The sequence below is a fragment of the Delphinus delphis genome, chromosome 12 (genome assembly GCF_949987515.2).
Source record: "Delphinus delphis chromosome 12, mDelDel1.2, whole genome shotgun sequence".
Taxonomy (NCBI): Eukaryota; Metazoa; Chordata; class Mammalia; order Artiodactyla; family Delphinidae; genus Delphinus; species Delphinus delphis.
The window spans coordinates 22,151,669-22,177,689 of record NC_082694.2 but is presented as its reverse complement, the minus strand read 5'-3'; positions in this window follow the sequence as shown (position 1 = coordinate 22,177,689).

The following is a 26,021-nucleotide window of genomic DNA, read 5'->3' as shown; positions in this document are numbered from 1 at the left end:
CTTCATAGAAATACCCAGAATAATGTCTGACCATCACTTGGGCACTCCATGATCCAGATAATTTGACACATAAAATTAACCATTATGGGAGACAGACATAAGAGAATTAGAGTAGTTCCCAGTTTATGTGTGAGGTTTACACACATGGGGGTTCCCAGTTTATGTGTGAGGTTTACACACATGAGGAAACTGGAGCATTGACTTGGGGAGAAGGGGTGCTCTCTTCCATGACACTGCCCTTGTTCCTTGGAGAGTTCACTATTCTCCCATGGAAAATATACTCTTGGGGGTGGGGGTTGTGGGGGGGAAGGGATATACTGGGAGTTTGGGGTTAGAAGATGCAAACTGTTACATATAGAATAGATGGTCAACAAGGTCCTACTGTATAGCACAGGGAACTATATTCAATGTCCTGGGATAAGCCATAATGGAAAATAATATAAAAATGAATGTATGGGGCTTCCCTGGTGGCGCAGTGGTTGAGAGTCTGCCTGCCGATTCAGGGGACGTGGGTTCGTGTCCTAGTCCAGGAAGATACCACATGCCGTGGAGCGGCTAGGCCCATGAGACATGGCCGCTGAGCCTGCGCGTCCGGAGCCTGTGCTCTGCGACGGGAGAGGCCACAACAGTGAGAGGCCCACGTACAGCACAAAAAAAAAAAAAAAAAAAAAAAAAAAATGAATGTACGTATGTGTATAACTGAACAGTAATTAACACAACATTGTTAAGTCAAGTCAACTATACTTCAATTTATAAAAAAGAAAAGAAAATACACCCTCGGTAAAAAAAAAAAAAAGCATTATTATCACTTTGATTTGCAGTCTCTGATTCTCCTCCATCTTAGGTAGGCAAAGGCCCTACATTCCTTATTGAAAGACAGAGCTGGGGGGCAAGGAGAAAGGGGGAGCATTGCCTGCAAAGACATTTCAAACATTAACTGCTTAGACCAGAATGTGTTTTGTGAGGGAAGGGGTCTTTTTCTTTTTTCATCCTCCCAGCAAAGCCTAATACCCACTCAACCTATTGGAGTCTGCCAGTGGACAATTCAGTAGCTTCAATTTGTACACTATATCAAAAACTCCCATTAATCTCTTATATTCTATGGCTACCACTATTTTATTATTTTCCTTTGTGTCATGAATCTCTCAACTTATACCGGGCAGCAGAGTTGAAACTGAAACTGACATTTGATACCAACAAATACATTGGCTAAAACATTTCCCCCAGGTTACAAAATCAGAAGAATACTCAGGCTCAAAAAAATCCAAAGTCACTTTTATAAAGCTTCCCAACTTTAAGGTTTTTCTCTCAACTGAGTTCAGAGGGATTTATGCTTGCAAGCTTTATCTTCCTGAACAAAAATTATTGCAAAGTAAGCAGTATCTAAACAGCGTGTACAGAATTGAAAGAAAAACAAACAGAAATTAGGATAACTAAGAAATGAGACTTTCAGGGAAAAAGCTAAGCTCATATGTTATTCAAAAGAAAGAAAGCAGTTGGTGTGCCTCAGAAAAACCTCTTCAGGAATATGAAAGAAAAACAGAGCAGTATGTCACACCAGTAGGAATAAAATAGTATTCATAAATGTCCCTGATGCTTACTTAGTAAATATGATCTCTTTTGTTCAATTTTAAAAGGTAAATTTATTTAATTTTAAATACATTTTAAAATTTAATGACACACAGCATTTAAATTTACATAATATAAAATGCTGTTGATAGGATATTTGGCTTATTGTCAATAATGTTCCCAAACATCATTTATTATTAAAGGTGGATTTCCTAAGCAACTTGGCATGGGAGCATTCTAATTAAAAATTAAATCAATATTCAAATAAGTATAATCTAATAATCATTGTAATTCTCTGAAATACATTAACAGCTAGAAGAGTATCTGGTTTTATCACATTAGAAAAAAACCTTATCATCTTTATAGTAAAACTACAATGAAAATACACTCAGAAATTATCTTTATTGGAAGGCTATCTGAGTAATACTTTTGAAGTAAAGTGGTTGCATGTGTGCCTTTTTCTTCTTAACAGAAGGTAGAAATTACAACAGTGATAAACCAGCAAGGGAAGTAAGGGGATCCAAAGAGTAAAAGAAGGTTTGGGGTAGGGCTGGAGCAAAGGGTTTCTAAAGTCCCTTGAAGTCTTCAAACACAGTGATTTTAAGAACCAAAAGAGTTCTTAACCTAAATCATCAGAATTACCAAAGCAAGGATATTTTAGGTGAAATAGGGCAAAACAATTATTGAGGGCATAGAGACTCTGGATCCAGACTACCTGAGTCCAAGACCCACTTCCACCAGTTATTAGCTCCTGACTTTAGATAAGTTATTTATCCTTTATGTAACTCAGTTACCTTATGAATAAAAAAAAAGAATTAGCATATCAATACTTAAAGGGTCATTGTAGGGATTAAATGAGGTAATACATGTAAAGTCCTGGGTGGCACCTGACACATAATAAATAGTCAACTGACTTAAGCTGTTATTTGGATGTTAAGCTGCCATACATTAGGGGACTGAAAAGGGTCAGAGTGATAATCCTGAGCCTGCTGCTTAATCCTGTGTGACTTTGGACATGTTATTTAACCACTCTGAACCCCTACCTTCTCATCTTCAAATAAGGTAACTCAGTATTTATGCCACAGGTTTCTAAGAGGGTTAAATGAGATAATGAGGGATGAGTTCATAACTAAGGAGTCAGGTTAAGTGTGGGCTCCCCCAAGAAGGGACACATATACCCCAATTGTGACATAAGGCCTTGGTACTCTCTGTTCTGCCTTTAACAATGACTTTTAATCATGTATTGCCTTTTTGCCCCTAAGCTTATAGCTTATTGGAAATATTTAAGAAAACGATATTCTTTTTTTTTTTTTTGCATGAAGTTAAAAGCAAAAGACAGTGTTTCCAAAGGTCTCCCAGTGATATGAGTTGGTTTGTCAAGTACTGCAGCTTTCACGCACCAAAGTAAAGGGGCCACACGTGTTTATCTCATTTTCTTGTCTGGGTGAATTTAGTTTATGAAATATAGTCAAATGCAAGTGAGCTAATTGCCTGTGCCTCGTGGAAAAGAAATGTAAAGGATCTTGCCCTCTCTGTTTTCCCCCTCACGCTACACTCCTTAAAATGGTGACATCATTTAGAACAAGATGCACCTTCTACTAGCTATGGAATATGGCAACAAGTGAAATGACATTTGATCATAGCTCTAAAGACCAGTGTGTCTCAAACCAGACTGACACAGAAAACGCTAGGAAGAGAAATTCTGACCCGGGTGTATGGTGAGGCTTTGACTTGTCTGATCTGACTGTTAATGAGTATAATTCTGAGTCATCTGTGTCATTTGGACACTTTCTCTGCAGAGGAAACACAGCCAGACCTTTCCTCACAGGCCAAGTGTCGGCCAGGGGAAAGGATTTCAACTGGTACTGACTTGGACATGTTTCCAAACAGAATCAAAGCAAACCCATTGTGGAATTTGGAAGAGAACCCCAATCTCTGCAGTCTCCCTTGGGACTTGCTCCATCTGTGTCTCCCTTTGATGTGTTCAGGTACATTAAACAGGTGAAGGGAGGGGATAGCTTTATCCAGAGGATTTAGATATTAAGCTAGCCTTAGCAGAGAGCAAGGTGGCAGAAAAATGGATACGTCAGAGATTGGCAAATTCTGCTTCTCTCATTTACAAATATGAAGGCAGTGTCTCAGGCCACTGCTTCTGTCTGAATCACTTACACTTCACCTGGCTAAAGTCTTTCTCCTTTGATGAGACCTCTCTCCACACCTGACCTCCAAGCTAAGTTAGACCTTATGTCTATACACTCTGTGTCGTAGGCAGAAATCTAAGATGCCCCCTAAGATTCTCATCTTAACATCTATGTCATGAATAATCCCTGGGACCTTTGAACATGATGAGGTAGTCTCTTCTGTGATGAGGTTCTGTTCCAGGGCACAATCCACTTTGAGAAGGTAGATTCTCTTGAATGGACATGACCTAATCAGGAGATCCTTTAAAGGGACCAGGATCTTCCTGAAGAAAGATATTCAAATCACGTGAGATACTTAGCATGAGAGATTATCCACTGCTGGCTTTGAAGATGGAAGAGTCCACACACATTGCCTAGAATGTGGGCTGAGAGAGGCCCCAGTTTACAGCCAGCAAAAAAAAAAAAAAAAAAAAAAAAAAAACCCTTTTTCCTCCAGCTGTAAGGCATTGAATCAACCATATTAGTCTGGAAAAGAATCCTAACTCAGATGAGAATGCAGCCTACTGCTGCCTTGATTTAGTCTTATGAGACCCTGGGCAGAGAACCTAGTCCTGCCATGTCTGGATTTCTGACTTACCAAATGGTGACCTAATAAGTGGTTGTTGTTATAAGCTACTGAATTTTTGGTAATTATGCAGCAATACAGAACTAATATGCTCCCATAGGGTCCTGTACTTACCTTTCAGAAACTTATCTAAGCTCTGTGAAGGCAGGGACCCTATCTCTTATTCACTCTTCTGTCCCTAGCACCCAGCCTAGTGCCCAGAATATACTAAATGCTCAATGAATACTTGTTAATGAATAATTGCATACATTAACCCAACCTTTTAAATCACAGTATTTTGAATTAAATAAATCAAAGTATTTCTATCATGAAGTTTGAGAGGGATGCTGTTTTAATTTACATTAAATTATATTATTTCCATCACTTTTTTTGATCTAATGTGTTTTATTGATTACTTTCATTCATTTAAACAAGACAACAAGACTGAGACCATTCACATGCAGAGTCAAGAGGCATAGCCATCATCTGTGTAATTCATCCCGCCCACTCCTTGTTTACCAGCCCCTAGGTTCTGCACTCAAGTTTTGAACAGCATACTGCATGCATGCAAAATGAGTTTCCATGGGTGTTCCAGGGCACTTGAAGCAAAATGATATATGATGTTTCCCTTAAGAAGCCTTTTATTTTCTCTCCCTTTCCCTCCCTAACATTCCTTTCTCATCTGCCCTGTGATTGTTAACTCAACCACACCAAGGTATATCTACCTTCATACTCCCAGCCCTGCCACTGCCCAAGCCTACTCTACATTGTCTCTGATCGTGGGATTGTCCTCTGTGTGACCTATGACATGTTCGCTGCATGAAAAAATGTCATCTCATCCAAGATCCATGTTAAATGCTGACTACTGTAAAACTCTCCTAGGTCTTCCTTCATCTGTTTTTTTGTTTGTTTGTTTTTGTTTTTGTTTTTTGCGGTACGCGGGCCTTTCACTGCTGTGGCCTCTCCCGTTGCGGAGCAACAGGCTCCGGACGCGCAGGCTCAGCGGCCATGGCCCACGGGCCCAGCCGCTCCGCGGCACGTGGGATCCTCCCAGACCGGGGCACGAACCTCTGTCCCCTGCATCGGCAGGCGGACTCTCAACCACTGCGCCACCAGGGAAGCCCCTTCATCTTTATTTTATATATAGTACTTCTGTTTCAGTGATGCCTATTCTGTAAGAGAGCTAACTGTTTACACACATATGAAACGCCCTCCGGACCATGAGTCCTTCAGGGTTGGGAACAAGCCCCCATATCCAGCCGAGTGCCAGTTCCAATTGTTTCTATATTCACCTATCATTTTATCTTTGAAAATGATTTAAGGCTAGACCTTCAAAGAGCATTGATGTGTTAAATAGGGAACCTTGAAAACAGTAAGACTTACTCTCTGTTTTAAGGGGAAAACTGTTTTGTGACACTGAGACCTTTACCCACTTTTGAAGGAGGCAAATGAATGGACATTGGTGAGTCTTGTCTCATTTCATGAGACTTGGGTCCCCTCAAAACTTCCAACAGAAGCTTATTAGCCTCAGAAATATATTTTAAACGTCAAAAAATATAGTGAGGGCTTCCCTGGCGGCACAGCGGTTGAGAGTCCGCCTGCCGATGCAGGGGATGCGGGTTCGCGCCCCGGTCCGGGAAGATCCCACATGCCGCGGAGCGGCTAGGCCCGTGAGCCATGGCCGCTGAGCCTGCGCGTCCGGAGCCTGTGCTCTGCAATGGGAGAGGCCACAACAGTGAGAGGCCCGCATATCGCAAAAAAAAAAAAAAAAAAAAAAAAAAGTGTATATATATATATATATATATATATATATATATATATATATATATATATATATATATATATATAGTGACATTGCAATATTGCTATGTTATATACCTGATGGGGATCAGGCAGTGAAATATAGAGATCAGGGAGATAATCGTGACTTGATACAGATGGACATTAATGTATTTGGGCATGCAATGTGGAACAAAGGTTTAATTTTATGTTTTTCTAAATAGAAAAAGTAATTTTATTGAAAAAAAACTATATAATGTTAACAGGAACTTACTATGTGTCAAGTGCATTTCAGGCTTTATTTAATTTAAACTTCATGGCACATCTGAGGTAGGTAAATGATATTACTTCCATTTTATAGGTTAAGCCAGTGAGGCTTGGAAAGTTATAATTAGTCCAAGGTCACATGGCTAGTCAATGTCAGAGCTGGCACTCAAACCCCAGGCTGACTATGCTATCTACCCATGGGAGGTGAAAAAGATATAACTCTACACTGATGCAGTGGGGTTCCCTGGGATCCTAAATCACCTGGTAAAAGACAAAGGACAAGGGAATTCCAGCTGGGGTGCTGCTTTATGGAATCAGATGCTTAATAAATTGTACCCCTCACCCAGTAAAGAGAACTTGGATTAGCCTCTCTCGGCTAAAAATTGTCAGAGAATAAATACTCCGTTCTCCTTCCACTGTTCCAGTACAGGGTTTCTCAGCTTAGCTTTATTTACATTTTGTTGTGGGAAACTGTCCTGCACACTGTACTCAACTGAAATTTAGCAGCATCCAGTGCCTCTACACACTAGAAGCCAGTAGCACAAGTAATGACAGTAATGACAACCAAATTGTCTCCAGATATTGCCATATATCCCTGACTAGGGTGGGATCAGGGTGGCAAAATCACCTTAGGTTGAGAACCACAGTCCAAGTAGAACAAGCACTGAAACAGGAATCAAAAGATTTGGGTTCAAGTTCTCCTGCAAATCCTATCTTTCTGAACCTTGGTTTCCACATCCAAAAAATATTGTATGTGTTCTCTCTAGATCCTAGGACTCCTGTAACAGCAAAAATACAAAAGTAAAATAAGATAATGTCTGTTAAAAGAGCAGCAGTAGGAATAGTATTATTTTAGCTCCCTCCAAGAATTATATAAAGTTTAGAAAGAGCTGTAATACAGGAAATGCACTGGACTGGATGTTGGAAAAACTGGCTTCTGTTCCTCGCTCTGCCTCTAGCTGTGTTTCTTGGAAAGGTCACTTCACGTCACCTTCCTGAGACTATAGTTAAAATGTGTATTATTATTGTCATTACTGATATTATTATTAATTTGCCTTGAAACATTCCTTCTTTACGCAGCAGTGCCATGTTTCTTTTGGAAAATTATTTTTCTCTCACTAGATGTAGTCACAGTGGGATGGTAAACCCAGGTGCTGCCCCCTATCAGAGAAACCCAACAGGCAGATCCTTCCTCTCATCACCTCTGCATGGTCATGGGGCCAACATGTGACCCAAGCTCAACCTATGTGCTGCTCCTGTCCAGAGCTTTGTTTCCTGATCAGGGGAGATATGCATGGAAGTCTTACTTGAATCCCACTGCACCCTTCCTAGGAGACTGTTCCTATGGTTTTGCCTTCTTGCCTTCTGCAGTTGCCTTCTTCCATGCCTGCTTCTCCAGTTGTCCTCTCAATTCCATGAACTCCTCATATCTTTCTGGATCAGAGCATGCTGATTGACCCTGATTATGTGTTCTCCCCTTCTTCCTTAGGAATAGTACCCCAATTTTTAGTTTGGCACATTGCCAGCAAGAATAAAACTTTTTTTTTTTTTTTTTTTACATCTTTATTGGGGTATAATTACTTTACAATGGTGTGTTAGTTTCTGCTTTATAACAAAGTGAATCAGTTATACATATACATATGTTCCCATATCTCTTCCCTCTTGCGTCTCCCTCCCTCCCACCCTCCCTATCCCACCCCTCCAGGCTGTCACAGAGCACCGAGCCAATATCCCCGTGCCATGCGACTGCTTCCCACTAGCTATCTACCTTACTACGTTTGTTAGTGTGTATATGTCCATGACTCTCTCTCGCCCCGTCACAGCTCACCCTTCCCCCTCCCCATAACCTCAAGTCCGTTCTCTAGGAGGTCTGCGTCTTTATTCCTGCCTTACCCCTAGGTTCTTCATGACATTTTTTTTTTCTTAAATTCCATATATATGTGTTAGCATACTGTATTTGTCTTTTTCTTTCTGACTTACTTCACTGTGTATGACAGACTCTAGGTCTATCCACCTCATTATAAATAGCTCAATTTTGTTTCTTTTTATGGCTGAGTAATATTCCATTGTATATATGTGCCACATCTTCTTTATCCATTCATCCGATGATGGGCACTTAGGTTGTTTCCATCTCCGGGCTATTGTAAATAGAGCTGCGATGAACATTTTGGTACATGACTCTTTTTGAATTTCGGTTTTCTCAGGGTATATGCCCAGTAGTGGGATTGCTGGGTCATATGGTAGTTCTATTTGTAGTTTTTTAAGGAACCTCCATACTGTTCTCCATAGTGGCTGAACCAATTCACATTCCCACCAGCAGTGCAAGAGGGTTCCCTTTTCTCCACACCCTCTCCAGCATTTATTGTTTCTAGATTTATTGATGATGGCCATTCTGACTGGTGTGAGATGATATCTCATTGTAGTTTTGATTTGCATTTCTCTAATGATTAATGATGTTGAGCATTCTTTCATGTGTTTGTTGGCAGTCTGTATATCTTCTTTGGAGAAATGTCTATTTAGGTCTTCTGCCCATTTTTGGATTGGGTTGTTTGTTTTTTTGTTGTTGAGCTGCATGAGCTGCTTGTAAATTTTGGAGATTAATCCTTTGTCAGTTGCTTCATTTGCAAATATTTTCTCCCATTCTGAGGGTTGTCTTTTGGTCTTGTTTATGGTTTCCTTTGCTGTGCAAAAGCTTTGAAGTTTCATTAGGTCCCATTTGTTTATTTTTGTTTTTATTTCCATTACTCTAGGGGGTGGGTCAGAAAGAATCTTGCTGTGATTTATGTCATAGAGTGTTCTGCCTATGTTTTCCTCTAATAGTTTGATAGTTTCTGGCCTTATATTTAGGTCTTTAATCCATTTTGAGCTTATTTTTGTGTATGGTGTTAGGGAGTGTTCTAATTTCATTCTTTTACATGTACCTGTCCAGTTTTCCCAGCACCATTTATTGAAGAGGCTGTCCTTTTTCCACTGTACATTCCTGCCACCTTTATCAAAGATAAGGTGTCCATATGTGCATGGGTTTATCTCTGGGCTTTCTATCCTGTTCCATTGATCTATCTTTCTGTTTTTGTGCCAGTACCATACTGTCTTGATAACTGTAGCTTTGTAGTATAGTCTGAAGTCAGGGAGCCTGATTCCTCCAGTTCCTTTTTTTGTTCTCAAGATTGCTTTGGCTATTCGGGGTCTTTTGTGTTTCCATACAAATTGCGAAATTTTTTGTTCTAGTTCTGTGAAAAATGCCAGTGGTAGTTTGATAGGGATTGCATTGAATCTATAGATTGCTTTGGGTAGTAGAGTCATTTTCAAAATGTTGATTCTTCCAATCCAAGAACATGGTATATGTCTCCATCTATTTGTATCATCTTTAATTTCTTTCATCAGTGTCTTATAGTTTTCTGCATACAGGTCTTTTGTCTCCTTAGGTAGGTTTATTCCTAGATATTTTATTCTTTTTGTTGCAATGGTAAATGGGAGTGTTTTCTTGATTTCACTTTCAGATTTTTCATCATTAGTATATAGGAATGCCAGAGATTTCTGTGCATTAATTTTGTATCCTGCTACTTTACCAAATTCATTGATTAGCTCTAGTAGTTTTCTGGTAGCATCTTTAGGATTCTCTATGTATAGGATCATGTCATCTGCAAACAGTGACAGCTTTACTTCTTCTTTTCCGATTTGGATTCCTTTTATTTCCTTCTCTTCTCTGATTGCTGTGGCTAAAACTTCCAAAACTATGTTGAATAAGAGTGGTGAGAGTGGGCACCCTTGTCTTGTTCCTGATCTTAGTGGAAATGCTTTCAGTTTTTCACCATTGAGGATGATGTTTGCTGTGGGCTTGTCGTATATGGCCTTTATTATGTTGAGGAAAGTTCCCTCTATGCCTACTTTCTGCAGGGTTTTTATCATAAATCGGTGTTGAATTTTGTCAAAAGCTTTCTCTGCATCTATTGAGATGATCATATGGTTTTTCTCCTTCAGTTTGTTAATATGGTTTATCACATTGATAGATTTGCGTATATTGAAGAATCCTTGCATTCCTGGAACAAACCCCACCTGATCATGGTGTATGATCCTTTTAATGTGCTGTTGGATTCTGTTTGCTAGTATTTTGTTGAGGATTTTTGCATCTATGTTCATCAGTGATATTGGTCTGTAGTTTTCTTTCTTTGTGACATCCTTGCCTGGTTTTGGTATCAAGGTGATGGTGGCCTCGTAGAATGAGTTTGGGAGTGTTCCTCCCTCTGCTATATTTTGGAAGAGTTTGAGAAGGATAGGTGTTAGCTCTTCTCTAAATGTTTGATAGAATTCGCCTGTGAAGCCATCTGGTCCTGGGCTTTTCTTTGTTGGAAGATTTTTAATCACAGTTTCAATTTCAGTGCTTGTGATTGGTCTGTTCATATTTTCTATTTCTTCCTGATTCAGTCTTGGCAGGTTGTGCATTTCTAAGAATTTGTCCATTTCTTCCAGATTGTCCATTTTATTGGCATAGAGTTGCTTGTAGTAATCTCTCATGATCTCTTTTATTTCTGCAGTGTCAGTTGTTACCTCTCCTTTTTCATTTCTAATTCTATTGATTTGAGTCTTCTCCCTTTTTTTCTTGATAAGTCTGGCTAGTGGTTTATCTATTTTGTTTATCTTCTCAAAGAACCAGCTTTTAGTTTCATTGATCTTTGCTATTGTTTCCTTCATTTCTTTTTCATTTATTTCTGATCTGATTTTTATGATTTCTTTCCTTCTGCTAGCTTTGGGGTTTTTTTGTTCTTCTTTCTCTAATTGCTTGAGGTGCAAGGTTAGGTTGTTTATTCTAGATGTTTCCTGCTTCTTAAGGTGGGCTTGTATTGCTATAAACTTCCCCCTTAGAACTGCTTTTGCTGCATCCCACAGGTTTTGGGTCGTTGTGTCTCCATTGTCATTTGTTTCTAGGTATTTTTTGATTTCCTCTTTGATTTCTTCAATGATCACTTCATTATTAAGTAGTGTATTGTTTAGCCTCCATGTGTTTGTATTTTTTACAGATCTTTTCCTGTAATTGATATCTAGTCTCATGGCGTTGTGGTCAGAAAAGATACTTGATACAATTTCAATTTTCTTAAATTTGCCAAGGCTTGATTTGTGACCCAAGATATGATCTATCCTGGAGAATGTTCCGTGAGCACTTGAGAAAAATGTGTATTCTGTTGTTTTTGGATGGAGTGTCCTATAAATATCAATTAAGTCCATCTTGTTTAATGTATCATTTAAAGCTTGTGTTTCCTTATTTATTTTCATTTTGGATGATCTGTCCATGGGTGAAAGTGGGGTGTTTAAGTCCCCTACTATGAATGTGTTACTGTCAATTTCCCCTTTTATGGCTGTTAGTATTTGCCTTATGTATTGAGGTGCTCCTATGTTGGGTGCATAAATATTTACAATTGTTATATCTTCTTCTTGGATCGATCCCTTGATCATTATGTAGTGTCCTTCTTTGTCTCTTTTAATAGTCCTTATTTTAAGGTCTATTTTGTCTGATATGAGAATTGCTACTCCAGCTTTCTTTTGGTTTCCATTTGCATGGAATATCTTTTTCCATCCCCTTACTTTTAGTCTGTATGTGTCTCTAGGTCTGAAGTGGGTCTCTTGTAGACAGCATATGTAAGGGTCTTGTTTTTGTATCCATTCAGCTAATCTGTGTCTTTTGGTGGGAGCATTTAGTCCATTTACATTTAAGGTAATTATCGATATGTATGTTCCTATTCCCATTTTCTATATTGTTTTGGGTTCGTTATTATAGGTCTTTTCCTTCTCTTGTGTTTCTTGCCTAGAGAAGATCCTTTAGCATTTGTTGTAAAGCTGGTTTGGTGGTGCTGAACTCTCTCAGCTTTTGCTTGTCTGTAAAGGTTTTTATTTCTCCATCAAATCTGAATGAGATCCTTGCTGGGTAGAGTAGTCTTGGTTGCAGGTTTTTCTCCTTCATCACTTTCAGTATGTCCTGCCACTCCCTTCTGGCTTGTAGGGTTTCTGCTGAAAGATCAGCTGTTAACCTTATGGGGATTCCCTTATGTGTTATTTGTTGTTTTTCCCTTGCTGCTTTTAATATGCTTTCTTTGTATTTAATTTTTGACAGTTTGATTAATATGTGTCTTGGCGTATTTCTCCTTGTATTTATCCTGTATGGGACTCTCTGTGCTTCCTGGACTTGATTAACTATTTCCTTTCCCATATTAGGGAAGTTTTCAACTATAATCTCTTCAAATATTTTCTCAGTCCCTTTCTTTTTCTCTTCTTCTTCTGGAACCCCTATAATTCGAATGTTGGTGCATTTAATGTTGTCCCAGAGGTCTCTGAGACTGTCCTCAGTTCTTTTCATTCTTTTTTCTTTATTCTGCTCTGCAGTAGTTATTTCCACTATTTTATCTTCCAGGTCACTTATCCGTTCTTCTGCCTCAGTTATTCTGCTATTGATCCCATCTAGAGTATTTTTAATTTCATTTATTGTGTTGTTCATCGTTGCTTGTTTCATCTTTAGTTCTTCTAGGTCCTTGTTAACTGATTCTTGCATTTTGTCCATTCTATTGTCCATTCTATCTCCAAGATTTCGGATCAACCTTACTATCATTATTCTGAATTCTTTTTCAGGTAGACTGCCTATTTCCTCTTCATTTGTTAGGTCTGGTGCATTTTTATCTTGCTCCTTTATCTGCTGTGTGTTTTTCTGTTTTCTCATTTTGCTTATCTTACTGTGTTTGGGGTCTCCTTTTTGCAGGCTGCAGGTTCGTAGTTCCTCCTGTTTTTGATGTCTGTCTCCAGTGGCTAAGGTTGGTTCAGTGGGTTGTGTAGGCTTCCTGGTGGAGGGGACTAGTGCCTGTGTTGTGGTGGAAGAGGCTGGATCTTGTCTCTCTAGTGGGCAGGTTCACGTCTGGTGGTGTGTTTTGGGGTGTCTGTGGCCTTATTATGATTTTAGGCAGCCTCTCTGCTAATGGGTGGGGTTGTGTTCCTGTTTTGCTAGTTGTTTGGCACAGGTTGTCCAGCACTGTGGCTTGCTGGTCGTTGAGTGAAGCTGGGTGCTGGTGTTAAGATGGAGGTCTCTGGGAGATTTTCGCCGTTTGATATTATCTGGAGCTGGGAGGTCTCTTGTGAACCAGTGTCTTGAAGTTGGCTCTCCTACCTCAGAGGGAGAGCCCTGCCTCCTGGCTGGAGCACCAAGAGCCTTTCATCCACACGGCTCAGAATAAAAGGGAGAAAAAGTAGAGGGAATTAGTAGACGTATGAGGAAAGAAAGAAGGAAAGGAGGGAAGGAAGGAGGGAAGGAAGGAAGGAAGGAAGGAAGTAAGAAAGAAAGAAGCAAAGAAGGAAAGAAGGCAAGAAGGAACGAAAGGAGGGAGGGAGGGAGGGAGGAAGGAAGGAGGGAAAGAAGGAAAAACAAAAGAAAGAAGATACAGTAAAAATAAAATAAAGTATAATAAAGTTATTGAATTAAAAAATTCTTAATTAGAAAAAAAAAAAAAAAGGACGGATAGAACCTTAGGACAAATGTTGGAAGCAAAGCTGTACAGACAAAGTCTTACACAGAAGCGTACACATACACCCTCACAAAAAGAGGTAAAGGGGGAAAAATCATAAATCTTGCTGTCAGAGACCACCTCCTCAATTTGGGATGATTCGTTGTCTAAAGGAGGGAAGGAAGGAGGGAAGGAAGGAAGGAAGGAAGGAAGAAAGAAAGAAGCAAGGAAGGAAAGAAGGCAAGAAGGAACAAAAGGAGGGAGGGAGGAAGGAAGGAAGGAGGGAAAGAAGGGAAAACAGAAAGAAGATACAGTAAAAATAAAATAGAGTATAATAAAGTTATTGAATTAAAAAATTCTTAATTAGAAAAAAAAAAAGGGACGGATAGAACCTTAGGACAAATGTTGGAAGCAAAGCTATGCAGACAAAGTCTTACACAGAAGCGTACACATACGCCCTCACAAAAAGAGGTAAAGGGGGAAAAATCATAAATCTTGCTGTCAGAGACCACCTCCTCAATTTGGGATGATTCGTTGTCTAAAGGAGGGAAGGAAGGAAGGAAAGAAAGAAAGAAAGAAAGGACGAAGGTAAAGTATAATAACGTTCTTAAAATTAAAATTGATTATTAAGAGAAAAAATTTTAAGAAAAAACCATGGACGGATAGACCCTAGGACAAATGGTGGAAGCAAGACTATACAGACAAGATCTCACACCGAAGCATACACATACACATTCACAAAAAGAGGAATAGGGAGAAAAATCATAGATCTTGCTCCCAAAGTCCACCTCCTTAATTTGGGATGATTGGCTGTCTATTCATGTATTCCACAGATGCAGGGTACATCAAGTTGATTGTGGAGCTTTAATCCGCTGCTTCTGAGGCTGCTGGGAGAGATTTCCCTTTCTCTTCTTTGTTCTCACAGCTCCCAGGGGCTCAGCTTTGGATTTGGCCCTGCCTCTGCGTGTAGGTCGCTGGAGGGCGTCTGTTTTTTGCTCAGACAGGACGGGGTTAAAGGAGCCGCTGATTCGGGGGTTCTGGCGTACGGAGGCCGGCGGCGGGGAGGGAGGGGCACGGAATGCGCGGCGGGCCTGCGGCGGCAAAGTCCAGCGTGACTCTGCACCAGCCCGAGGCCCGCCGTGCACTCTCCCGGGGAAGTCGTCTCCGGATCCCGGGAACCCGGCAGTGGCGGGCTGCACAGGCTCCGCGGAAGAGGGGAGTGGAGAGCGACCTGCGCTCGCACACAGGCCCCTTGGTGGCGGCAGCAGCAGCCCCAACGTCTCCCGCCCGCCTTGGGGTCCGCGCCTCCAGCCGCGGCTTGCGCCCGTCTCTGGAGTCAGCGCCCTCAGCCGCGGCTCGCGCCCGTCTCTGGGGTCCGCGCCCTCAGCCGCGGCTCGCGCCCGTCTCTGGGGTCCGCGCCCTCAGCCGCGGCTCGCGCCCGTCTCTGGGGTCCGCGCTTTCAGCCGCGGCTCGCGCCCGTCTCTGGGGTCCGCGCTTTCAGCCGCGGCTCGCGCCCGTCTCTGGGGTCCGCGCTTTCAGCCGCGGCTCGCGCCCGTCACTGGGGTTCGCGCTTTTAGCCGCGGCTCGCGCCCGTCTCTGGAGTTCCTTTAAGCGGCGTTCTTAAACCCCTCTCCTCACGCACCAGGAAACAAAGAGGGAAGAAAAAGTCTCTTGCCTCTTCGGCAGGTGCAGGCTTTTCCCCGGACTCCCTCCCGGCTAGCTGTGGTGTACTAACCCCTTCAGGCTATGTTCAAGCCGCCAACCCCAGTCCTCTCCCTGCGCTCCGTCCGAAACCGAAACCCTAGCCTCAGAGCCTCAGCTCGCAGTCCCGCCCGTCCCGGCGGGTGAGCAGACAAGCCTCTCGGGCTGGTGAGTGCCGGTCGGCACCGATCCTCTGTGCGGGAATCTCCCCGCTTTGCCCTCCGCACCCGTTGCTGTGCACTCCTCCGCGGCTTCGAAGCTCCCCCCTCCGCCTCCCGCAGTCTCCGCCCGCGAAGGGGCTTCCTAGTGTGTGGAAACTTTTCCTCCTTCACAGCTCCCTCCCACTGGTGCAGGTGCCGTCCCTATTCTTTTGTCTCTGTTTATTCTTTTTTCCTTTTGCCCTACCCAGGTACGTGGGGAGTTTCTTGCCTTTTGGGAGGTCTGAGGTCTTCTGCCAGCCTTCAGTAGGTGTTCTGCAGGAGTTGTTCCACGTGTAGATGTATTTCTGGTGTATCTGTGGAGAGGAAGGTGATCTCCGCGTCTTACTCTTCCGCCATCTTCCCTTCGATCCGAAGAATAAAACTTTTATCTCTCAGGTTCTTTAGGCAGGTAGGTTGAGCTGTATGATTCAGTTTTGGTTAATGGAGTGTAAGCAGAAGTGATGTGTGCAAATTCTGAAAAGTGTCCTCAAGAGGAAAGGTCATGCTATCTTTTTTCCTTCTTTTTTCCTACTGATTGGAAGGTAGACATAATGACTGGAGCTCCAACAATCATCTTGGACCACAAGGTAATCTTGGGAATGTGGAAAATTTTCATGGTAGAAGTATCTTGATTCCCTGGCCAGAGCACTATGCCAGACCTGGATTGATTATTTCTAAAATTTTTGAACTTGAAGGAAAGAAACCTTTGTCTTGGTTACTAGGGTTAGTACCTCTGTTCCTTGCACTGATCCTAATGAACTCACACTTGCTTCAGTTAACTCTGGTTATTGTCTATTGCTTATGCCTCTTTCAGGTGACAGTGATCAAAAATTCAATTCAAACTGGCTTAAACAATAAGAAAAAAAAAATTGCTTACAAAACTGCAAAGTTGTGAGGTAGCCCAGGCTTCAGGCAAAATTCAATCAACATTCCATACAGTATCACTGGAGATCAAGTTTCTCTCCCATGCTCCTCTCCAGGATTTCAACTTCACTTTCAATTCCCATATGTTGCTTCCTTTGCAGCTTCAGCAACACTTTGTGAACTGGTGAGAAAGGTTGAAGCAGTTTAATACCTTACATTTTCACTCCTCCTCATTGGGGAATAACAAAGAGTCTCCCGCACAATAGTCCCTCCAAAAAAATGAAAGAGGCTTGCCTTCAAAAAAAAAAAAAAAAAAAAAGGAAGAAACATCAGGAATATATCTTCTCATTTGGATGGCTCTCACTAGCTTAGGAGCCCATCCCTGAGCCAGTCCCTGTGGACAAGGGATTAGAGTTATTGATTGGCTTCTATTAATCAGGCCCCAGTCCCAAGACTGGAAAGTGGGTCATTCCTGCAGAAACCGTATAGCTTAGAAGAGGTGAGGTGGTTCTCAAAGCAAAAGATAGACTTACTTATCCATAAAACAGGAATAGCAATATATATCCTGCCTACCTGAAAAGGTTAAGATGATTAAATCCAATAATCTTGGTGAATTTTTGAAAATTATGAATTACTACATAAATAGGAGTTATTATTATTGGTATTAGACTGCATTGGTCTCTCTTATACGTTTTTTTCCATTAAATTTTCTCAGAGTTTATGGCACTACAGTTGACCCTTGAACAATGCAGGAGTTAGGGGCACAGGCCCTCCATGCAGCTGAAAATCCACGTATAACTTAGAGTCAGCCCTCTGTATCCATTGTTCCTCCATATACAGGATTCTACATCTGCAGATTCAGCCATCTGCGGGTCGCATAGGACTGTAATATTTACTATTGAAAAAAATCCATGTATAAGTGGACCCACACAGTTCAAACTCGTGTCGTTCAAGGGTCAACTGTACTTTTAGAGTAACAGCAATCTACAATTTTATAGACTTCCTCACTTTTTGAGGGAAAACATTTATAATATTATAATTTAATCGTTTCAACTACAAATTGAAAACATCTCCTCCATTTCCTCCTATTGTAGCCTTATAGCTACAGCAGTGTCATGGTCTTTATTTCCTTTAAAACTTTGGATGTGAGTCACTGACTCAAAGTTTTTGAGATAAGAATATAACCAGAAAATAAGGATGAGAAGGTGCTACTGCCCTCTACTCTTTTCCCCTTTTTTAAGCCCAGACTATTCATTTAAGACACAATTACAACCACATTACACATGGAAATAAAAGTCTTCAATGACTTCCCACAGCTTTGGGGTAAATGCAAGCGTGGCTCGTGGGACCCTGCATCAAGTGACCCTGGCTACCCCTCCACAACATCTCACCTCTCTCCCCTTACCCTGTCCTCTGTGGTCAGTCATATTGAGCCCCTCTAGGCTCCTCACTTGTGCCTCAGTCTCTCTTTACCCAGAGCTCAATGTTCCCCATGCCTGTGACACCCTTGCCAATCACAAAGCACGTACCAGCACCACCAACAGGCCCACTAATTTGTTACTCCTACTTCCAGACTTAGCTTAGATATCATTTCCTCAGGGCAGCTCCCACTTTGGAGACGTGTGACATAAGAGGGTCTACCATTACTTGTCTCATTATCATATTATGCTTCTACTTTAAAAATCCTAGTCATCATTTTTTTAATGCCTGTGTTTCCTAATATTTCCCCAAAACCCCTGAGTTCAGAGGTTATTTATTTTTCAACACTGTATCCTCAAAGTTTGCATAGTATTCAAAACATAATGGTACTAAAAAATATGTATTGAATCAGTTAATCAACAAATCCACAAAGGCTCATAGAGTTTATTTCTAGAACTCAGAACTGTAGTAAACTACATAAGAAAATGAAATATCACAGATGGCCACCTACTAACAGTTGGAAAAATGAATAGGCACTTTGATGAAGCCTTCAGAGGATGAAGAATAGTTGAGCATTAAGTTATATTTATGACAACCTCAGTTGGATGTGCTGTGTGTACATCTGTGACCCTTACCTTTTAGAATTTGAACCTGTTACAATTTGTTTGATTTCACAATGGTCTCATCTTTAAAAGTGATTTTTTTTTCTTATACAAGGGATTAAGGATTATTTCTTCTTTTGTTAACATTTATCAGCATTTCCTGAGATAACTTGATAACTGCCTGGGCTCAAAGTCTCAGTGCCTATACTCAGTGAAATCTTAAAATATCTACAATTCAGCAAACCAAATCTAGCCCTGGGAGGTGAGGATCCATGTCTTGGTTCTTCTGTCTCAGGCCTCTATGGAATGGGGGGTGGGGGCGGGTTGGAGAAACACAGCAATGAGACAAAGGTGGGAGGTAGGAACAAGCAGCCCAGAACAGATCATAAAGCAACTCTGGGATGTTAAAAGATATTGAAACTGCCATCAATTTCAGTTCAATATAAGATAGTTTTTCTTTGTCAAAGCTCTGCCTCTAAAATGGGACATAAGAGTTTCCTAATACTAGGACAGGAATTTAACAATGATGGATGGATGTTCCTTAAAAACCATAAAGAGACAATCTGAATAATAAGGTTGACTCTCAGACTCATTCTTCAGAAGTCTCTTGTGAGCCTTTAAATCTACTTTAAAAGAGTAGCATTTTAAGTTGATTTAGTGAGATGGCTAAAACTTAATTAGTTATCAAATAATTACCTAATGGACCTTTTTTGAGGTATAAGGTTGAGCTACATCTCTAGCTGCAATGCAATTAATTTAAAATTTTATAAGCCATGAAAGGTAATCACATCCTTATGAATCAACTAAGGTAGGAAGATAATATTTAGACGCTGCACTGACACCAAGACACCTAAAGCAGGTTAATTGGGTGGCAATTAGTAAGAAGAGTGCTAATCACCATATTAGTCTTCTATTATGCAAATGAAATTACATTTCAATTAACAGTTAAGAAACCAAACAATTCAAAATGTATGGGCAATAACAGCAATTGGCATGTTTCATAGAAGCCAAAGAAAAACTCTCCGGAATGAGACAGTTTAATCTTGCTCTCAATTCAACAAGACTGGTATCATTTTCCCACTTTTTGCATGAATTTAGAAGTACAGCCCAATATTTTAGAATTGACACTTGCCATACCAAAGGTAATTTATAATAGTATATTCCAGAATTATATATGAAAGAAGAAACTCATTTAGTTGTGTTCTCTCCTTTATTAAGAGGAAACTAGGACTAAGAAAGCATGAATGACTTGATTAAGTTCAAATGGTTAGTTAGTGACAAATCCAGGTCGAGATTTCAGAGTACTGTTACATGAACACTATATGACTGCCAAGAGTAAAACATTAATTATCATCAATAATAGAGTACAAATTTTAAGAGTCTGGCATTTGGAGACATACCCATCTGGGTCTTTCACTTACTAGCTGTGTGACTTTGTGCAAGTTACTTAACCTCTCTAAGCTTAAATTTCCTAACCTCTAAAGTGAGGATAAGTGTACCCACTTCATTCTATTGGAGGTGTTTATTGAAATAAATCAAGCAGAGTTTGGCTCAATGACTAGCATATAGTAAACACCCTCAAAATATTACCTATTATTATTAGCACTGGTTTTATAAGAGAATGCATTGATATAATTTGAGGGCCTTAGAAAAGTAATCCTTTTCCCTCCCAGGAAGTCATATTGCTTAAAATCTTCTAATTAAAGATATTTTTTTAAATTTTTGATTATTAATTAAGTGAAAATGTCTTTGGAAGCAATAACGCTGCACTCTATTTTCAGCTCACACCTTAGCAGAAATCAAGGTGCTAATGGTAACTAAAGACAAGGGTCCAGTGACTTCAGACTTCTGGGATAGAATGCATGAGTGACTCAACAGGCAAGTAAAATGGGGTACAGAGATGTTGAAAAGGGAAATAGAAGCATACAAAGTAAATGTTACTGTCTTTCTCATTTTGCCAAGGATGTCTCATTGGGAAAATCTAGATCAAAAACTTGCCTCTAGGAGTACAACCACTGACATGGGAAATATCAGGTTTGGTGGTTTTGTTTTCAAGCTGTGTAAATATAAGTAAAGATAAATAGTGATTTTAGTTATTTTGACCAATATAAATTACTTGGCTAAAACCACACACATTTGAGGCAAAGGAAATCGGGTTGGTCATGCTTCCGTTTTTGCCTGAATTATCAGTATAAATACAATTTCCATTGTTGGCAGGGATCTGATGTATTATAAAGAACTCTGCCCATGAGTGAAAGTGACAGAGGAGAAATAAGCAGCTGAGGCTTTGCAGTGTTTTCTCTGCACATGTAGGAAAGCGACCATTTGAAAATCTTGTAAAAACCATGGCTTACATGATTGTAACAATGGATTAGATTCAAGAAGGGAAAGAGGGAAGTTGGCTCAAAAACTCCTTAAAGAAAGTAGCACATTTTGAATAATGTATCTATAACTACATTTTCACTCAACATTTGCATTGCTCAAGGCCAAATAAAACTGGAAGTTTTAAATGTAGTGTCAGTAGGATTCACTGGTGTTTACTTCCCTGACTTTATTCTACTTTTTCAGCTTTCTTCAGATCCCACCTCTCACCCTCAGTTATTCTTCAGATTCATTCAGTTTGCCTTATGCCAACTTCGTCTCTAGAAATACACCATATCAGATACTCTGCACAACTTTCCTGATTGAAACAACTAAAAAGACTCTAGGGTGGCCCCCATGATTTCTGCTTCCTGATACTTATACCCTTGTGTAATCCCCTCACCTTTAGTGTGGACAGGATCAGTGATTTGCTTCTCACCAAAAATCACTTCTGTGATTATGTTACATAAGATTGTAACATTCATGTTGCTAGGAAACAATTTCCCTTGCTGACTTTGATTAAGTAAATAGCCATGTCGAGGAGATCCATGAGGTAAGGAACTGAGGACTGTCTGTAGGCAATGACCAGCTAGGAAGTTAAGGCAGCCTGTGCTTGAAAACCAGCAGGAAACTGAAGCCCTCAGTTCAGTATTACTCAAGGACCTGAGTCCTGCTAATGACCACAGGAACTTAGAAGTGGGTCCTGCTCCAGTTGAGTCTTCAGATGAGAACTTGGTTGACAACTTGATTGCAACCTTGTAGAGAATTCAGCTAAGCTAAGTTTCTCATGACCTACAGAAACTGTGAGATAATAAATGTGTGTTGTTTTAATCCACAGATAACTGATATAGTCTATTGAATAAATTATTATAAAAATTATTTTTTAATGTGTTGCTGAGTGTTAAAAAGTAAGGAAGCCACAGACCTGAAAAACAAAGTAAAAATAAAAACCTTAGGAGATAAACTAGCCTTAAAGCCAGATTTCACTGTGAGGACTTCATACCCTCAAAATGTTGAGTTTTGCTTTGACTATTGCATGGGGCACTGAGGGAAAAAACAAAAAACGAAAAAACTCTAGGGATTTGTCAAATAGGGAAATATAATTTCCCTTAACAAAAGCTAGCTATGTCTGTATGTAAGGAAAAATAAGAAATAAGCAGCCAAAAAACAAAGAAAGAATACAATAAGGAAAACTGTTTTTCTCAAATTTGACAGTGGAATAAATAAAACAAATAATCACTCCTGGCAATTCATAAATTCAAGCCAGTATTATGTGGGTTTGGGGCCTAAATTTATCTTACTTATGTAGTCCAAAAAATCTCAATTTGGTTTAAGGTAATCAGGATAGGTTAGTCAACCAGAAGATAGAACTGAATGTTAATCCTATTAAGCGAAACTGAACTTGAACCGAGGAACTAAGAAATTGCAGTAGATAAAATTCTGAGGAAAATAAGCGGTACACAATAAAAAAATTTGCAATAGTACATAAGGAAATAAAGTACAATGAGGGAGAACCAGCAGAAACAATATCAGTGCAAATAGAAACACAAAAACTGCAGACATAAGTATTTTCAGTTATAGAAATTAGATAATAATGTTTAATAAATTTTAAAAGACTATAAAAACTTGAAAATATAAACAGAGAACAAAAAAGTATACAAGCTATTGGAGAAATAAGAAAATAGATTTTATAGAAACGAATCACATTAAACAGATGAAGAGAGAATTAGTGAACTAAAAAATAACTCTGAATAAATATGCACATTGCAACCCAGTGAAGAGAAGACAATGGAATTAGTGACATAGAAAACAGAGTGAGTCAATCTAACCTATTATCATGTTATAAAAAAATTAGTGGGATGCAATTAAAGCAGAACTTTAGAAAAATATATGGCCTTAAACTCTTAAATTACAAAATAAAAATGTTTCAAAATTTATGAACCTAGCATCTAGTATGTGAAGTTATAAAAATTACTTCAAGATAAACCCAAAGAAAGTAGAAAGAAAGATCAAACACAAATTCAGTGAAATTAAAAAAATAAACATATACTAAAAGGATCATTAAATCCAAAATAAGTTCATTTTAAGAGATAATAAGCTTGATAAAAATCCTGGAAGTTGATCAAGGAAAAAGAACAATACTAGGAATAAGAAAGGGCACGTAACTATAGATGTTGCCAGTGCTACACATGTAAAGAATATGTAACTCTCACATTTTTCCAGGTGATAGAAATGGAGGAAATGCTTCTCTGTTCACTGTTATGAGACTAAAATAAATTTTATACCAAAACCAAATAAGAGCACAACAAAGAAAATTATAGGCCAGTCTAACTCATGAAGTTGCAAAATTCCTTTGAAAAATATTGAAGCATTGAAGATAATACATCATTAAGTTAGATTAATTTCAGGAATCCAGGAATGATTTAATATCAAAAAACTGAAGAAGCTAGTTCAACATATTAATATATTAAATGAGAATAAATATGTAAAAACCTCAGATTTTGTGAAATAACCTTTATATAAAATTCAAAATCCACGCATGACAAAATCCATGAAAACTGGATGGAAGAGCATTTTCTTAATCAGATGAAAAGCATTTCCAAAAGCAAGCACAGAGTTACAGAAAACACTGTGGTTACTAGCATGGGGGGAGGGGCAGGATAGGAGTAGAAGATTAAGAGGTACAAACTACTGTGTATAAAATAAATATGCTACAGTGATATATTGTACAGCCCATGACATATATCCAATATTTTATATTAACTTTAAATAGAGTATAATCTATAAAAATTTTGAATCTCTATGTTGCACACCTAAAACTAATATAATATTGTAAATCAACTATATATTCTTTGATAAAAAATAGTCATTCATAGCAAACACACCACAATGAGATTCACTTTACACCCACCAGACCAACAAAAAATTACAAAATCAACAATCCAAGTGTTGGCAAAGATGTGGAGAAATGAGAAAACACACACTACTGATAAATGTACAAATTATAATTATTCCAGAAAACATTTTGACATTACCCACTGAAGTTGAGTATGTTCATACTATAAAAGTCAGTAATTCCACTCAGATATATTCATTAGGAAAAAAAAAATACTGCATCTAATAAGTATATACCTTAGGAGAAAATTTTGCATGCACGTATCAAGTGATATACACAAGAATGTCCATAGCAGCAATGTTCATAAAAACAAAAACTTGAAATGATTAAAATGACCACCAATATTAGAATCAATAATTATCTTGAATATTTATTCAATGGAAAAAGTGAATCAACTGCTAGTACATGCATCAACTTGGCTTAACCTTAAAAAGATGTTCAGACATAATTTTTTTTTTTTTTTTCGGTACGCAGGCCTCTCACTGTGGTGGCCTCTCCCGTTGCGGAGCACAGGCTCCAGACGCGCAGGCTCAGCGGCCATGGCTCACGGACCCAGCCGCTCCGTGACATGCGGGATCCTCCCTGACCAGGGCATGAACCCGTGTCCCCTGCATCGGCAGGCGGACTCTCAATCACTGCGCCACTAGGGAGGCCCTAGCCATAAATTTTAGACACTGTTGAACAAAACAAGCCTATAATACATACAGTAATAGATTTTAAAACAAGCAAAACCAAACAATTATTGTTTAAAGAGCCTATATAAGTGTTAAAACTTGTAAAAAGGAGTGTGAAAATGGTTAACACAAAATCCATAATTGTGGTCAAAACTCCAGGAGATGGGGTGAGAGAGTTACACAGGAAGCTGTAGATACAAATAATGTTCTGGCTCTTAATCTGAATAATCAATACTAGACAGTCAATTTGGAATTAGTTTTAAAATAATAAAGACATATTTAAACCTCTTTTATAAGTTCAATATATTTTAAAATTTTAGAAAGTTGTTCTAAAGTTGAATCCACCACCCTTTGGGACAAGTTGCACTCTTCCTTCCCTGACCTTCCTCTTGGGTTATGTTTGTTTCCAGGTGCTCAGCTCTCTGAGAATGTAACTGGAGGGAAGACTTGACATGATTCCAGATGTTCCAATAACCTGCCTGTCTGTGGGCATCATGGCCATTTCCCAGGCATTGTTGAGATGGATGAACACCAAAGCTGCCCTCTGGACTCTGGTGACTTCCTCACTCATGGCAATGGTGTGCCCTGAACAAAATTCAAAGAATGTCTTTGTCCCCTGTGTACCTATACTCTGCCCCTTGGGATATCAACAGTGTTGCTTTGCCCAGTGAGTTTTAGTGCAAATAACACCTGCATTTTGTGCTAACGTCCCCTCCTTAGAGTTCTACTCAGAATCCATGGGGTGCCTCAGGGGAACTATCTGAATCCAAAGAACTGAATATACTGATTCCCTTGACATTTATCAGATTAACTCCCTTTTTCCCTGGGATACATTTTCTTCTCTGACAACACTCTCTTCTTCCATCTAAAATGCCGAGAGCTTTCTAACTATTGGAGCAGAATAAGTCTTTTATTAAAAATAGAAACTTGAAATATACGCAAAATACCCTGATCCATTATTTTCACTAATAGAACATCAAAAATGTTCCAAACTTCAAAGAATATGGAATTATTGAACTTAATTATGGTATATCCATATAATAGAATTTTTCCACATCAGTATTAGGTAGGAGAATTTAAATAAATTAAAAGTTGTCAATCATACAGTTTTAAGTATAAGTGCAGTTTATACAGTATGAAATCCTGTTTGTATGGCCGTGTGTGTGTGTGTGTGTGTGTGTGTGTGTGTGTGTGTGTGTACATGCAAGTGTGTGCATGTTTGGAAGAAGGCACACAAAGATATTAACAGTAGTTATTTCTGGGTAGTGAGATTATGGGTGAAATTTACTTTCTATATAAAATATATAATTAGTTATTTGATTTTTAATTTCTCTTACGACTGTAACATTTCTTAAAGCTATGCAAGTTGAGCTGCAATTCATACAATCTGATTTATATATTTGGCCTTAATAAACACATAAAAATTAATGTTGGTTTATTTAAGTATAGTTCCTATATCTGAC